Here is a 15,066-nt window from a genome sequence, read left to right on the forward strand (position 1 = left end):
GAAGTTGTTAATCATCAATACGCAGTAAAGGATACTTATTCTTAATTGTAACTTTGTTCAACTGCTTGGAATCATAATAGGTGTAGCTGGTGCCTGAGTTGGTCTCGCTGGCTCAACTATATCCGGAATCTGCTCCTGAGTTGGAGCAACTTGCGGTGTTACAGGTGCTGCTCCAACTGTTGTTCGAGCTACACCTCGACCTCTACCTCGGCCCCGGTGTCTACCATAGCCCCGGCCTCTCGCGGCCCTAACTAGTGGCACTGGTGGCTGACTGTCTGATCCGGTAGTACATGCTCTCACCATCTATGAGAGAATAGAATAACAGAATTTTAGTTTTCGGAATCAACAAGTTAGCATGACCGAATACAAGAAAGTGAAATTTTCCTAAGGGTTCGGCAACCTCTCAAAGATAAGTACAGACGTCTCTGTACCAATCCGCAAGACAGTACTAAACCTGCTCAAGACTCGTGAGACCTATGTAACCTAGGTTCTAATACCAACTTGTCACGATCCAAAATCTCACCCATCTTGATGGTGCCTATCTCAATACTAGGCAAGCCGACAACATCAATAACCCATAATTTCTTTTAAATACGAAAAACATAATAATTAAGTTTAAGAGAATATCCCACAAATACTGGATATAAATATACTCCCAAAATCCGGTGTCACTGAGTACATGAGCATTTATTCAATACAAGTCTGGAAAACACGGTCTATAATAGTCTGAGACTAAATACAGTAAACAAGGAGATAGGGAAGGAGAGACAAGGTCTACGAAACACGGCAGCTACCTCTAAATCTCCAAAAAATCAATTGTGTGAAAGAATCAACACCCACTGTGTCCGGGATCACCTAGATCTACACACAAAATTTAGGGTGTAGTATGAATACAACCAACTCAGTAAGTAACAATAATAAATAAGAACTGAAAGTAGTGACGAGCTTCACAACTAAGTCCAAAAACAGTAATTTTCAAAAAAAAAAAGGGGTAGGCATGCTCTCAAGTTCAACATTTAAAATTCCACAGTAATTTCATATCAACTTTGACTGAAATAGAAGATAATGTCTTTTAGAAATTTCCAAAATAGTGATATATGATAGTCGAAATGAAGCAATAATGAAATCAATGCATCATCTCAAAATAACAGTCACGCAGTCCTCTCATGCACTCCAACCTCACAGTCACTCTTTCCTCACAGTCACTCATTTCTCTCAATCACTCAGCACTAGGCATTCGGTACTCGGCACTCGCACTCAGTAGGTACATGCGCTCACTAGGGGTGTGTACAGACTCCGGGGGGCTCCTTCAACCCAAGCGCTATAACAAGTCAATCATGGCATAAATTAATGAAACATGATGCGGTGTGTAACCCGATCCCATAAATATTCTCACAATTAGGCCCTCGGCCTCACTCAGTCATCAATCTCTCCAATCTCTCGGGCTCTCAGAAATCATGATAAGCAGCCCAAACAGCAATGATATGATGCATCAATAATGAACTATAGAGACTGAGATGTAATGTGCAAGTAAAACTGTGAATGAGTATAAAATAGTAATTTAGCAGATAATTCAACATGTATACGACCTTTGTGGGTTCCTACATTGTCAACACATGGTTTAAACATGATTTATAGTTCGATTTCTCTAATACGTAGAAAATGTACGGATATCAACAGATTATTCAACTACATAGTTCTATGGAATTGACTAAGTCATAATTCCTATGGTGTATACCCACACGCTCGTCACCTAGCATGTGCGTCACCTGAAAACCAATCACATAACACATAAATCAGGGGTTTCATACCCTCATGACCAAATTTAAAATTGTTACTTACCTCAAACCGTGTAATTCTTTATTTTGTAATGCCTTTGCATCGCGAATCGGCCTCCAAACGCCTCGCATCTAGCCACAAATAATCTAATTCAGTCAATAAAAATTATACGAATTAATTCCATATGAATATACAAACTTTTCATCAAAATCCGTAATTTTACCCAAAAATCGTCCATGGGGCCCACGTCTCGGAACCCGATAAAAGTTACAAAATTCGAAAGCCCATTCAACAATGAGTCTAACCATATTAATTTTACCTAATTCTGGCATCAACTCGACCCTCAAATCTTCAAATTAAACTAAGAGGGTTTTCTAAACTTTCCAACTTAATTCACCCATTAAATGTTAAAAATAACCATGGATTCGGGTACTTTGACCAATAATGAGTTAAGAATATTTTCCCCGTTGTTTTCCTTGAAAATCTCCCAAAATCGCCTCTTCCCTAGCTCCAATCCGTCAAATCAGAACTTAAACATTTTGTCGAGGCATTCCTTCTCCGCGAATGCGACAGGTCCCTCGCATTCGCGAAACACAAAATTGTGTTGTCCAAACATTGCCCTTCGCGAACGCGAGTCACAGCTTGCGAACGTGATGATTTACCGGGCGAACCATCGCGAACGCGATGATTTACCGGGCGAACCATTGCGAACACGAGCTTCCCTTCACGAACGCGAAGGCAAAAATCTTCACCAGCTATTTTCCCTTTCGCGAACGCGATACCTAATCGGGAATGCGATGAACATCCTCGCCTGCCCCTAGCTCCTCTTCGCAACGTGAGAGCCCACTCGCGAATGCAAAGATCAAGTCTTACCTACCTCAAGTTCTCCTTCGCGAACGCGAGAACCCACTCACGAACGTGAAGAAGGAAACCAGGCACAGGCATCAGAAAATTCCAGCCAAGTTCCAGATTCAAAATTCATTCTGTTAACCATTCGAAACTCACGTGAGACCTCTCGGACCTCAACCAAACATACCATCAAGTCCAACACATCATACGAACTTAGTCGAACCCTCAAATCACCTCAAACAATGTTAAAACCACAAATCATACCCCAATTCAAGCCTAATGAAACTAAGAACTTTTAACTTCTACATTCAACGCTAAAATCTATCAAATCAAGTTCGATTGACCTCAAATTTTGCACACAAGTTATAAATGACATAACATACTTGTTCCAATTTGCAGAATCTGATTTCGACCCCGATATCAAAAAGTCAACTCCCCGGTCAAACTTCCCAAAAATTTAACGTTCGCCATTTCAAGCCTAATTCCACTACGGACCTCCAAATCACAATCTGGACACGCTTCTAAGTCCTAAATCACCAAACGGAGGTAACAGAACCATCAAAATTCAAATCCGAGGTCGTTTATATATAAGTCGACATCCAGTCACTATTTTAACTTAAGCTTTAAACCTTGGAACTAAGTATTCCAATTTATTCTAAAACCCCACCGGACCCGAACCAATCACCCCGGCAAGTCACATAATAACTGTAAAGTATAAATTGAGCAGTAAATGGGTTATCGGGGTTGTAATACTCAAAACAACTGGTCAGGTCATTACAATTATTGAGTGAATTAACTCAAGAATTGGATCCCGGGTCAATTATCTTGCACCTATCTAATCAAATACCCTTATTTATCTCATTGATATTTATTCGCTGCTCATTTGCCATATTTTGGGATCAATTGTTAATTGCTTAATTTTTAATAGTTAATCGTAGTAATAGTCATCAAATCAAGTGTTAATTTTCATGGATAGTAATCAACTGAAGATTATTCGAACACTGTTTAAATCCAATCCTTGTGGATACGATAATTAAACTATACTATTTTTAACTAGCGAGCAATAATTTTGTATTGTGTTTTGCGCTCATCAAATTTTGGAGTAATCAACCTACAATCGGTGCAATACGGAAATTTGTATCGAATCATTTGTATTGATGTTTTCTTTATTTTTGAACCTTATTGAGATGACTTATTCCATAGCTATGGAGTAAATTCCATTTAGGTGTTGACAGATACGGTATTTTAATAACTTTATTAGGGATTAGATTCTTGATAATTGATAGAATTAATTGATGGAGTTTTAATTCATATTGTGGAGTTATTTCTTATTTTGCTTAATCGAAAGAGGACCATGATATTGAATTGATTTACATCTTATGCTTTAGTTTAAATTAGTGATTCAAATAGGTAATCGAAAGAGCCTCATGAATTGTTAATCGAACTAGAAAATAGGAAAATATTCATGAGAAGTTACCCTTTAGATCATAACCATCATTTTATTGTAGCAATTGTTTACTGTGCTTCAATTGGATTAATTATTGAAATTAATGTTTAATCAAAAGAGGAACATTAACTTCAATCGTAATCTGATTCTTTATTGAATTCTTGAGAATCAAAGGTTTATAGAGTGAATTAACTTAAGAATTGGATCTCGGGTCAATTATCTTACACCTATCTAGTCAAATACTCTTATTTCTCTCATTGATATTTCTTCGTTGCTCATCTGCTTCCTCTTGTGATCAACTATTAATTGCTTAATTTTTATTAGTTAATCATAGTAATAGTCATCAAATCAAGTATTAATTTTCCTGGATAGTAATCAACTGAAGATTATTCGAACACTGTTTAAATTCAATCCTTGTGGAGACGATAATTAAACTATACTATTTTTGACTAGCGAGCAATAATTTTGGGTTGTGTTTTACGCTTGTCAAATTTTGGTGTCGTTGCCGGGGATTGGCAATCAATAATGTTTAAAATAGTTTTTAGTACTAATTCATGAACCAAAATTTACTTTAGTGTATTCACATTTTCTCACTTGTGTGCAGGATACAGGTTTGATTTCTCTAATGGATGACTCGATCTTCTTCAAAGGAAGTGATACCTTACGAACTAGAGTTACAGAAACACCTGCGACAACTGAGAAAAGAAAGAGAATTAACAGAAAATTTCTTGAGTCATACTTCGACTCAAGATAACATGGCAAAAAAAGAGAATGATGGAGTAGACTTAGCTGCAAGAGAGGCAGCACAACAAAAAGCTACACGGATAGCAGCTGAAGTAGCCCAGAGAATTACTGAGGAGACTGTCGAAGATAATGGGGGTTGAAGATTCAATCTAAATCGACCCTTGGTTGAAGACCAGTTCGAGAATACAGCACCCAAACCTGGAAGATCATTGGGTGACTATGCCAGACTAGTCTACAATCAAGGACTGTCAAGTGCCAGATCTCTACCCATAGCAGCAAACAACTTCGAGTTGAAGCAAGACTTGCTTCAAACCATCCAAAACAACTGCATCTTTAGAGGAAAGGTGAATGAAGATCCAAACACTCACTTGATGGACTTTGAAGAAATCATGAACACCTTCCAATACAATGGAGTATCAAAAGATGCCGTATACTTGAGGGCATTCCCCTTTTCATTGAAAGATAGTGTGAAGCACTGCTTTGTAGCTTACCCACAGGGTCGATCAGGACATGGGAAGAGATGATCAAAGCATTTTTTGATAAGTACTTCTCAGCTGCAAAAATAGAGAAATTCAGAAGGGAAATCCATAATTTCTTCCAGAAGGAGACAGAAACGGTTTTTGAAGCTTGGGAAAGATTCAAGGAGATAGTCAGAAAGTGTCAGCACAATGGAATTGATTTGTGGATGAAACTCCAGGATTTTTGGGATAGACTGACACCTTTCTCGCGACGAACTCTGAATACTGCATGTGGAGGTCCACTAATGAAGAAAACTCTGGAACATGTTGTCTTAATCCTAGATGAATTATCTGAGGATGATAACAAGTGGCCTGCTGAGAGTAATGACAGAATAAAATTAGTTGGGGTTCACCAGGTGGACTCTAACACATCCATGCAAGCCCAGCTAGACACCATGGCCAATGAAATAAGAAAGCTGACATTGGCCAAGGTACAAAGTGAGCCGTAAGCAGAATGTGACTTTTGTGGAATGGGACACCCTAAATATGAATGTCAAACACCAGCTGAGGAAGTCAACGCTGTGGGGAACTTTAATAGAGGAAACTACCAAGGTGGGAACAACTATAATTCTATGGGGTAACGTGGAGTTCACCTAATAGGAGTTTGAACTCATGGCAGGAAAATAATCCCAAACCCCAGGGTAAAGGACCACCAAGATTTCAGAACCAGAAGAGGCAATAATACCAGCCATAATAGCCAAATCAGTCTAGTATGGAAGATCTCATGAAGGCATGCATCAACAAAATAGATGAAATATTTGAGACTCAGGGCACGGCTATCCAGAATTTAGAAAGGCAAATGGGATAAATTGCAAATTTGTTATCTGAGAGGGCTCTTGGACTCTACCCTCTAGCACTGAAAAGAATCCAAAGGAAACAATCAAAGATGTATCTCTGAGAAGTGGCAAAATATTGGTTGACCCAGTGGTGAAGGCTAGACCCGAGGTGGTGAACAAGCAGACTGGGACACTGGAAGAGAAACAAAGTGAAGAGAAGAAAGGCCATAGTGGCGGGGTACAAAAGAAGATTGAAGAAAGTAGACATATGCCAGCTCTACCATTCCCTCAAAATATGAAGCGAAAAAAACTTGAAAAATATTTTGGCCGGTTCTTGGAGATGCCCTAACAACTTTATGCGAGCATTCCCTTCACAGAGATACTCACTCAGATGCCTACTTATACAAAGTTCTTGGAGGAAATCTTGTCTAGTAAGAGAAAATTGGAGGAGGCAACAGTGGTCAAGCTGAATGCCCACTGCAGTGCCATATTGCAAAACAAAATTCCCCAAAAGTGTGGGGACCAACAAGCTTCACCATACCATGCTCGTTGGGGAGTGAGAAATTCGACAAGGCCCTCTGTGATTCAGGTGCGTCTATTAATCTAATGCCTCTATCTGTATTTAGGAAACTGAAATGTGAGCTTGGAGTGATTAAATCAATACCAATGTCCCTACAACTGGATGACCAGACCACCATTTTGCCTGAGGGAATCATTGAGGATATTTTAGTACGGGTGGACAAGTTTGTGTTCCTCGTAGACTTTATTGTGGTGGATATGGAGGAGAAGAAGGAGGTGCATCTAATTTTAGGGAGGCCATTTTTATTTACAGGTAGAGTTATCCTTGATATCTATGAGGAGCAGCTTATGCTCAGAGTGGGCAATGAAAAAGTGGTGTTCCAGATGAAGAGGATGATGAAATACTCCAGTGATGAGGCGTCCGCCTACTCGTGTTTCAAGCTAGATGTTGTTGGGGAATTGGCTGGAAAATACAATTTTGACAATGTGTTGGGGGATACTCTAAACAGGTGTATTACTCAGTATAGCACAGTGGAGGATGAACATCCTAAAATGACGAAAGAGGCTGAAGATCTTGATACTGAGGATCAAGTGATTGATGAGGAGGAACTAAAAGAGGATGCTTCAAAGCCTAATATGGAATTGAACGTCCTCCCCACTCACTTGAAATGTGCTTTTCTTGAAACTAACATTTTTCCTGTGATTATTTCAGCTGACTTGACAGGTAAAGAGGAGCAAAAACTTGTGGAGCTGCTGAAAAAGCACAAGAAGGCCATTGGTTGGAGTATAGCTGATATTCAAGGAATCAGTCCAGCCATTTGCATGCACAAAATTCAGCTAGAAGAGAATAGCAAGCCAGTGGTGCAACCCCAATGCAAGTTGAATAAAAAATTTGAGGAGGTAGTGCACAAGGAGATTATCAAGCTTTAGATGCGGTGGTGATTTATTTTCTCCATCTCTGATAGCCAGTGGATTAGTCCAGTGCAAGTTGTACCTAAGACTGGGGGCATGACAGTGGTAAAGAATGAAAATAATGAACTGATTCCACAAGAATGGTCACTGGGTAGAGAATATGTATTGATTATAGAAGGCTGAATGATGCAACAAGGAAAGACCACTCCCCACTTCCCTTTATTGATCAAATGCTCGAGAAAGTGGCTGGACATGGATGCTACTACTTCTTGGATGGGTACTCAAGCTACAATCAGATACCCATTGCCCTAGAAGATGTTCAGAAGACCATATTTACTTGTCCGCCAGGTATTTTTGCTTATAAGAGGATGCCATTTGGGTTGTGTAATGCACCTGCCACTTTTTAGAGGTGCATGATGTCTATGTTCTCCGATCTAAACGGGAAGTGTTTAGAGGTATTCATGGATGATTTCACCCTCTTTGGTGATGACTTTGAGAATTGCTTGAAGAGTTTGGATCTTGTGCTTGAACGTTGTTAAGCCACTCACTTGGTTCTTAATTGGGAGAAGTGCCATTTCATGGTGAAAGAGGGAATTGTCCTGGGCTACAAAGTGAATGCACATGGCATTGAAGTTGATAGATCTAAGGCTGATGTAATTGCTAGGCTCCCTCCATCAACTTCCGTAAAAAGCATAAGGAGTTTCTTGAGACATGCTCTATAGGAGGTTCATCAAAAAAATTCTAGAATTGCCAAGCCATTAATTTCATTGCTAGCGAAAGATGTCAAGTTTATTTTAACTATGGAGTGCTTAAGAGCATTCGAATTGATAAAGGAAAAGCTTGTGAGTGTTCCTATTATGGTGGCACCTGATTGGAGCCAGCCATTTGAGATAATGTGTGATGCTAGTGATGTAGCTGTGGGGGCGGTTATGGGGCAAAGAAAAGACAAGATGTTTAGGCCCATCTACTATGCAAGAAAGACATTGAATGTTGCTTAAGTCAACTATGCCACTACTGAGAAAGAGTTATTTGTTGTGGTTTTTGATTTTGAAAAGTTTAGATCATATCCGGTGGGGAGTAAAGTGATTGTACACACTAATCACTCAGCCTTGAAATGCATGTTGAGTAAGAAGGAGTCCAAGTCGCGTCTGATGCGGTGGGTATTATTGCTCCAAGAGTTTGACTTGGATATCAAGGATAGGAAAGGCACAGAAAATCAAGTCGCAGATCATCTATCTCGACTTGAGAGACCTCCGGTTGAAATAGTTAAAATAAGGAAAGAGTTTCCTGATGACCAGATTTTCTCCATTGTTGCGGTCTCTGAAAGGCCGTCTTGGTATGCTAATGTAGCCAACTTGGCTAGTGGATGGTTGCCTCGTGACCTCTCTCGTGATCAAAGAAGAAAGCTTCAAGGTGAGGTAAAAAGTTATTTTGGAATAACCCTTTCTTGTTTAAACTGTGCGCATATGGTGTGATTCGAAGGTGTGTGCTTGAAGGAGAGATGAAAAGCATTCTGTCTCATTGCCATGATGGAGCAGCTAGAGGACATTATGGTGGAAATTGCACTGCATCAAAGGTCATTTAAGTCGGTTTCTATTGGCCTTCTTTATACAAAGACGCATGGGCGTATGTAGCTGCATGTGACAAGTGTCAAAGCGGAGATAACATTAGAAAGAGGGATGAGATGCCACTAAACTCCATTCTAGTATGTGAAATTTTTGACGTTTGGCGCATTGACTTCTTGGGCCCATTCCTATCGTTTCATTCTTATGAGTATATTCTAGTAGTCGTTGACTACGTCTCTAAATGGGTCGAAGCAATCCCTTCTAGTGCCAATGATGCTCGGTGGTATGTAAGTTCTTACGGAAGAACATCTTTACCCGCTTTGGGACACCTCGAGTGATTATCAGTGACAATGGGTCGCATTTTGTGAACAAGCAGTTTGTTGCATTGTTATCTAAGTATGGGGTCACACACAAGTTTAATCGTGAACTTAAATGAATTCTTGAAAAGACGGTTAGTGCTTCTCATAAGGATTGGTCTGTAAATTTAGATGAAGCTCTATGGGCATACAGAACCACATTCAAAACAATCATAGGGACTTCACCATTCAAACTAGTGCATGAAAAATTGTGTCACCTACGTGTTGAGATAGAACATAAAGCTTATTAAGCAATTAAGATGCTAAATCTTGATCTTAGTTTTGCAGGTGAATACAGGTTGGCGCAGATGAACAAATTGGAGGAATTTAGACTGGACACGTATGAAAATGCGCGAATTTTTCAGGAGAAGGCAAAGAGGTGTTATGCTCATCTAATTAATCCAAAAGAGTTTTATGAAGGGGACAAAGTCTTACTATACAATAGTAGACTTAGGTTGTTCCCCGGAAAATTTAAGTCAAGTTGGACAGGTCCATATGACGTGAGAAGCACGTCTCACTGTATGGCGCCATTGAAATACAGGATGAGGAAGGGAATGAGAGTTTTAAAGTGAATAGGTACAGGTTGAAACCGTACCTTGTTGGAGAATTTGACAAGCAATCCTCTAGCATCGTGATAAAATAAGCCTAAGTGAAGAAGTCAAGCTGACGACTATAACTCAGAACTACTTCTAACACTTTTTCACGCTTTTGTAGAATAGTTGGATAATTGTAGTGTAGGATTTTTAGAGTTTAATAGTTTTGATAATTGTTTGAACATGTATAAGCATGAATCGGACACAAAATAAGTAAATAATAGAGTTGGGTGCGACCCGTAGGCTAATAAGTGAAAAAAATTGGAACTTTGTGAAAAGTGGCCTAGCGCCGCATGGGGCACCGCGCTAGGCCAAACGGGCAAATATATCAGAGCATGGGTCTCTGAGCTTCTCACTGCCACGTCGCATGGGGCGTCGCACCCCGTGATGCGGTTGTACAATTTTTGTCGGCCAATTTATTTATAAAAAAGGTTTTTGAAAATAAAATATAAGGGATACACGTTTTAATGCTCTAACACCTGACTCCTCTTTTCCCCATTCTTTCACTTTAACTCATCTCCAACTATTCTCTCTCTCACTCCATATCCCTATTCTTCCTCAAATCCTTCATCCTCTCATCTTCATTCATCATCAAGGTAAGTATTCTATTTTATTTTATTTTTTCTCTTAGTTTTTTTTATTGTTTTAGTTAACGTTAATTTAATTCCCCTAACCCTAGGTAGTTATGTTTGCTAATCTTTTAGATATTTTTCTTCTATTTTGTTTGAAAATATGCATAAACTAGTGGGGTTTTCATTGTACTTATGATTGTGGGTGATTTTTGGTGTGTTTTGATGGTGTTGAAATTATTTTGTGATGGAGTTTGGTGGGGGTGCCAATATGGCCGAAAATTGGAGGGTGATTTGTGAAAAATTAGAGCACTTTGTGTTATTGTTACATTGTGATTATTGTTGGAAGGTTGATTGGTGTTGTTGTGTAGTGGTCTAGACCCATTGAAGTAGACCCATTGAAGTTGAAATTATGAGTTGAACTTGATGAATATAATGTGTTTGATAAAATGCCCCAATGACATAGAAGGTGAAGTTGTGCTTAATTAGAGAAAATTTGTTAGGAGATAATGCGATGCTTATGATAAGTGTGGGGTGGGAGGTCATGTTCTTATGTTGTGAAACTTTAATGTGTTAGTCCCGAGTGCTAATCGATTGACCATCCCATACTCATGTGTTGCTAGGTGCTAATTGGGGTGTTCGATTCATGCTAAGTACTTGTGTCCTGTTGTATTGTAACTTCTTTATTTTATTAGTGGTAAATTAGAATAAATTCTTATTCTTCTTTTCGTAGTAACCATTTTAGCTTCTTAATTTTGTATTTTATACTAGTGTAGTTTGTGTTTATGTTGTAATATTATGTTGGTGGTTAGGTGAGTTGTTGATTACTAGTGGGTGCTTTCAAAGGAGTAGTTTGAGTCCCCGACATACATTGTACTTGTGAACATGCCAATAACATAAGTGTGGGGTGGTTACCCTGTGTGGTCTTGATTTTTTGTTTTAAGTGTTGGGGCTAATTGTGTCCGTTTTGTTTAGGTATAATGTCTCGTCGTCCTAGCAAACATTCTAACACAGGTTCTTCTGAGGTTGACTCTACAGCCGTTGAGGAGGTAGGCGGGCACCTCCCCCCGCCCCAGTGGAGAAGGAAGATGAGAACATTGATCCTGATGCGGATGTAGTACCGGGCTCCAAGTATGGCATTCGGGTTGTACCAGCTCATGCTAGGATGTGGTACCGGACCTTTGTTCTAGCGGTGAGCCTTGATGCATAAATTAGTATTGATGATGACAAGCTAGCCAAGAAGTACTCGGGGATTTACAACAACATCAGATACTTGTGTTTTGAAACTTTGTTCTGTCCCGATAAGTCGGTGAACGTGAACATGGTCAAGGAGTTATATGCTAACTGGAAACCTGAGGCCAGTTTATATGCGGGGTATGAAGTGGAGGTGAGAGGCAAGATGATTCCTTTCTCCTTACGAGTAATAAATCAAATCATGGGGTTCACGAAGCACTATCATATGTTGTTCCAGAGGTTACTGCGTTGGACCCCTATCCTGATATTAGGCGCCAGCTGTGTGGTGCTGGTTCTTATGCCACGTGGACGCGGGATGCTAATGAGTTCCACAAAGACATGAAGAAGTGAAATTTCCAGCGTCCCGCCAGGGTCGTTCTCCGGTTGATTAATGCAAAGATCATGCCTACCTAGAACAACATTGATGTCTCCCGGTTGAAGGTGTGTCCCATTTATGCTATCTTGACTCGGATGAAGTTTGATCTGGGTAAGATTATGCTTGAGCATATGGCTCGAGTACGACCACTTGGGGCCTGCCGCATGTATTTCCCGAGCATGACCACGCGGCTTCTAAGGACGCACCATGTAGAGGAGGAGTTCCATCATGCCCGGACGATTCCGGTGATGCGGCCTCTTAAGGCCTTTGATGTCACAGCTGTGACAGACCCCCCTTTCTGTTGTTGTTCCTGTGGATCAGAGATTACTTTGTGTCGAGGAGACACTGCAGTTGCTATTTGCTGATATGCGCCTTCGCGCGGCTTGGGGGGAGACTGACTTGGGAGAGCTACAGGAGGACCACCCCTCTCTGTGGTCACTCAGCAGTGGTTGGGCTTGGCAGATGGAGCACAGATGCCACCAAATGAGGATGTAAACTTTGTTCCCTCCGATGATGAGGAGTACCTACGCACCTTTGAGGGTGTTGATGAGGAGTAGGCCAAGGGCCTCAAGGAGTTACATTTTCACTCTTGTTTTTACTGTTTTGCATTGGGGGAAATGCAATTTCTTAAGTGTGGGGTGGGGTGCTCCAATTTGGTTGTATTTGTACTTGTTTTCTATTTTCCAGTTGGTTTTGTTTGATTTGTTTCTGGCTTTCTTACAAAATATGGTTTGTAATCATATTTTTGAATTCTATCAGCCTATAATAGTTAGTAATCATAATTGTTTAGTTTCAACTCTTTCCGACAATGGATTTCGTCGACTGGCTTCTTGAGGGATTTGAAGTCGAATGTGAAAAATACAAAACAAATCTTGAAAATCCAAAAATATGTCTTTTATTTATTTTATTGTATTTTATTTTACTTTCTTAGGTAGTGTAACAATTTCCCCTTAGTTTTTCTTTATGTCACGGTTCTTTTCCAAGAGTCTTACTTGAACCGAGTGTAGTTAGTTTTTGTTTTATAGGAGTAAAGAATCTTGAGTCATAGTGCTAATTTTGAAGCTATTTTCCTTGACTGCATATGCCTTGAGAGTGGTGAGTGCCTTAGTTGTGACACCTAGGCTCAGTTCTTGACTCTTAAATAAGTACCGTAAATTATTTATTTATGACTTTGCTTAACTACTTTGACTAGAGAGTCGGGACAGATCCGTTCCTAAGTGAGTTATGTGCCAATGTGTGAGTGACGTTTTTATTGATATTATGTGCATGTCAGTGATGTCTAGAACTTGCCCTGTATGTTTGCAAAGCGAAATAGAAGTCTTGCTCAGTCTAGGAAGTAATATAAGCAATTCTTTGTTGAGCCAATTATACGTAGGTGACCCGCCTAAGTGTTGTGTATCCTAGTTAGCCCTTTTGAGCCTGTAATCCTATTTTCTTTGGCAAACACACTGCAAGCCTGACCCCTTTACTTGAATTGACTATTTGTTTGAACCTTTTACCACTCATGAGCACTTGATATATTTATGAGCTTGTTAAAAGCTAAGTGGAGGTATGGTTAGGTTTTTGAGTGGAACTATAGAAAAGGAGAAAGGTGCACTATTTGAAATTATTGTGAGAGCCACATGTAGAGAATTAAGAAAACAAAGAGAAAGAAAAAAAATGTTAGTGTTTGTATATATTATAACGAAAATTATTCTTTACTAGTGGTAAATCTTGCTTTGTTTGTACTTAAAGAAATTGGGAGCTTGGTGTTAATATGATGTGAAGGTTGGGGTTTGGTTCAACACAAGTGTGGGGTTTAAATTGAGAAATCGTAAGTATTAAAGTGCTCAGGGAGGTGTAGCCACCATATCCATATGTATCCTACCCGTCCCGCAGCCTACATTACAACCAAAATTAAGTCCTACTTGATCCTTGACTGGATGAGCTCAATTAGTAGAGTATTACACTAAGGGCAAGCCTATGGTACATTCTCGGTGGCACATGAATTTTATTTATGAGAGTAAGTGAATTCTTTCTACCTTGAGTTCCTATTTGTTCTTGAAATTTATTGTGTGTGGAACTACTATCTATTTTTTGTGTGAGGGCACATGACTTATGAAGGTAAGGTAAAGTCTTTAACCTCTGTTTAATGTAAGTGAGCAGGTTGTGAAAAATGTGTGGTGCTTTTGAGTCGAGTCTTGGGGCTAGGATATTATGATATGGTGCTTAGTCTATTTTAAATATTTTGGCATGATGTGTTAGGGAAGTTGTTTGATTAAAAGGCCGTCCCTATGTGAAGTGTAGTTTGATTGCTCAAGGACGAGCAATGGTGTAAGTGTGGGGTGTTGATGGCAGGATAGAAACTCGTATTTTAGGCGTAGTATTACACTCTAATTACGCATTTTACGTGTGTTTGAGCTCAAATGATAGTAAATTATACTTATAACGTGTTTTATGCCTTGCAGGAAATGATCCCGAGCTATTGAGGTAATTTGGAGATAAATCGAAAAAAAGTTGGAGCTTTGAAGTCTGAGTAGAAGAACATTACCTGTCGGGTGATACGGGGTTGAGAGTATTCTCTTAATATGCCATTTCTTGAAGAATTCAGCGATTTTCTTTCCCGCGAACTGGGTCCGTTGTCGCAGCTAATCTCTTTGGGTAGGCCGAATTGGTAGATGATGTTTCTTTGTATGAAGGTAATTACCTCTTGTTTGCATATTTAGGTGAACTCTCCTGCTTCTACCCATTTGAAGAAATAGTCGGTTAAAACCAAAAGGAATCGTACATTACCTCGCTCTGCTAGGACAGGGCCCACGATATCCATTCCCCATTTGATGAACGTCCATGG

The 15,066-nt window shown here is 39.7% G+C and overlaps 1 non-coding gene across 1 annotated transcript; it reads right to left on the reverse strand.

Moving 5' to 3' along the window:
* Positions 1-5,387: 5,387 nt before the first annotated feature.
* On the reverse strand, positions 5,388-5,494 carry LOC142172184 (small nucleolar RNA R71). Its single transcript, XR_012701560.1, has one exon. It is a non-coding gene; the product is annotated as a small nucleolar RNA R71 (small nucleolar RNA).
* Between the last annotated feature and the right edge of the window lie 9,572 nt (positions 5,495-15,066).

This window comes from Nicotiana tabacum, chromosome 17 (assembly GCF_000715075.1).
Source record: "Nicotiana tabacum cultivar K326 chromosome 17, ASM71507v2, whole genome shotgun sequence".
In the NCBI taxonomy this organism is placed as follows: domain Eukaryota; kingdom Viridiplantae; phylum Streptophyta; class Magnoliopsida; order Solanales; family Solanaceae; genus Nicotiana; species Nicotiana tabacum.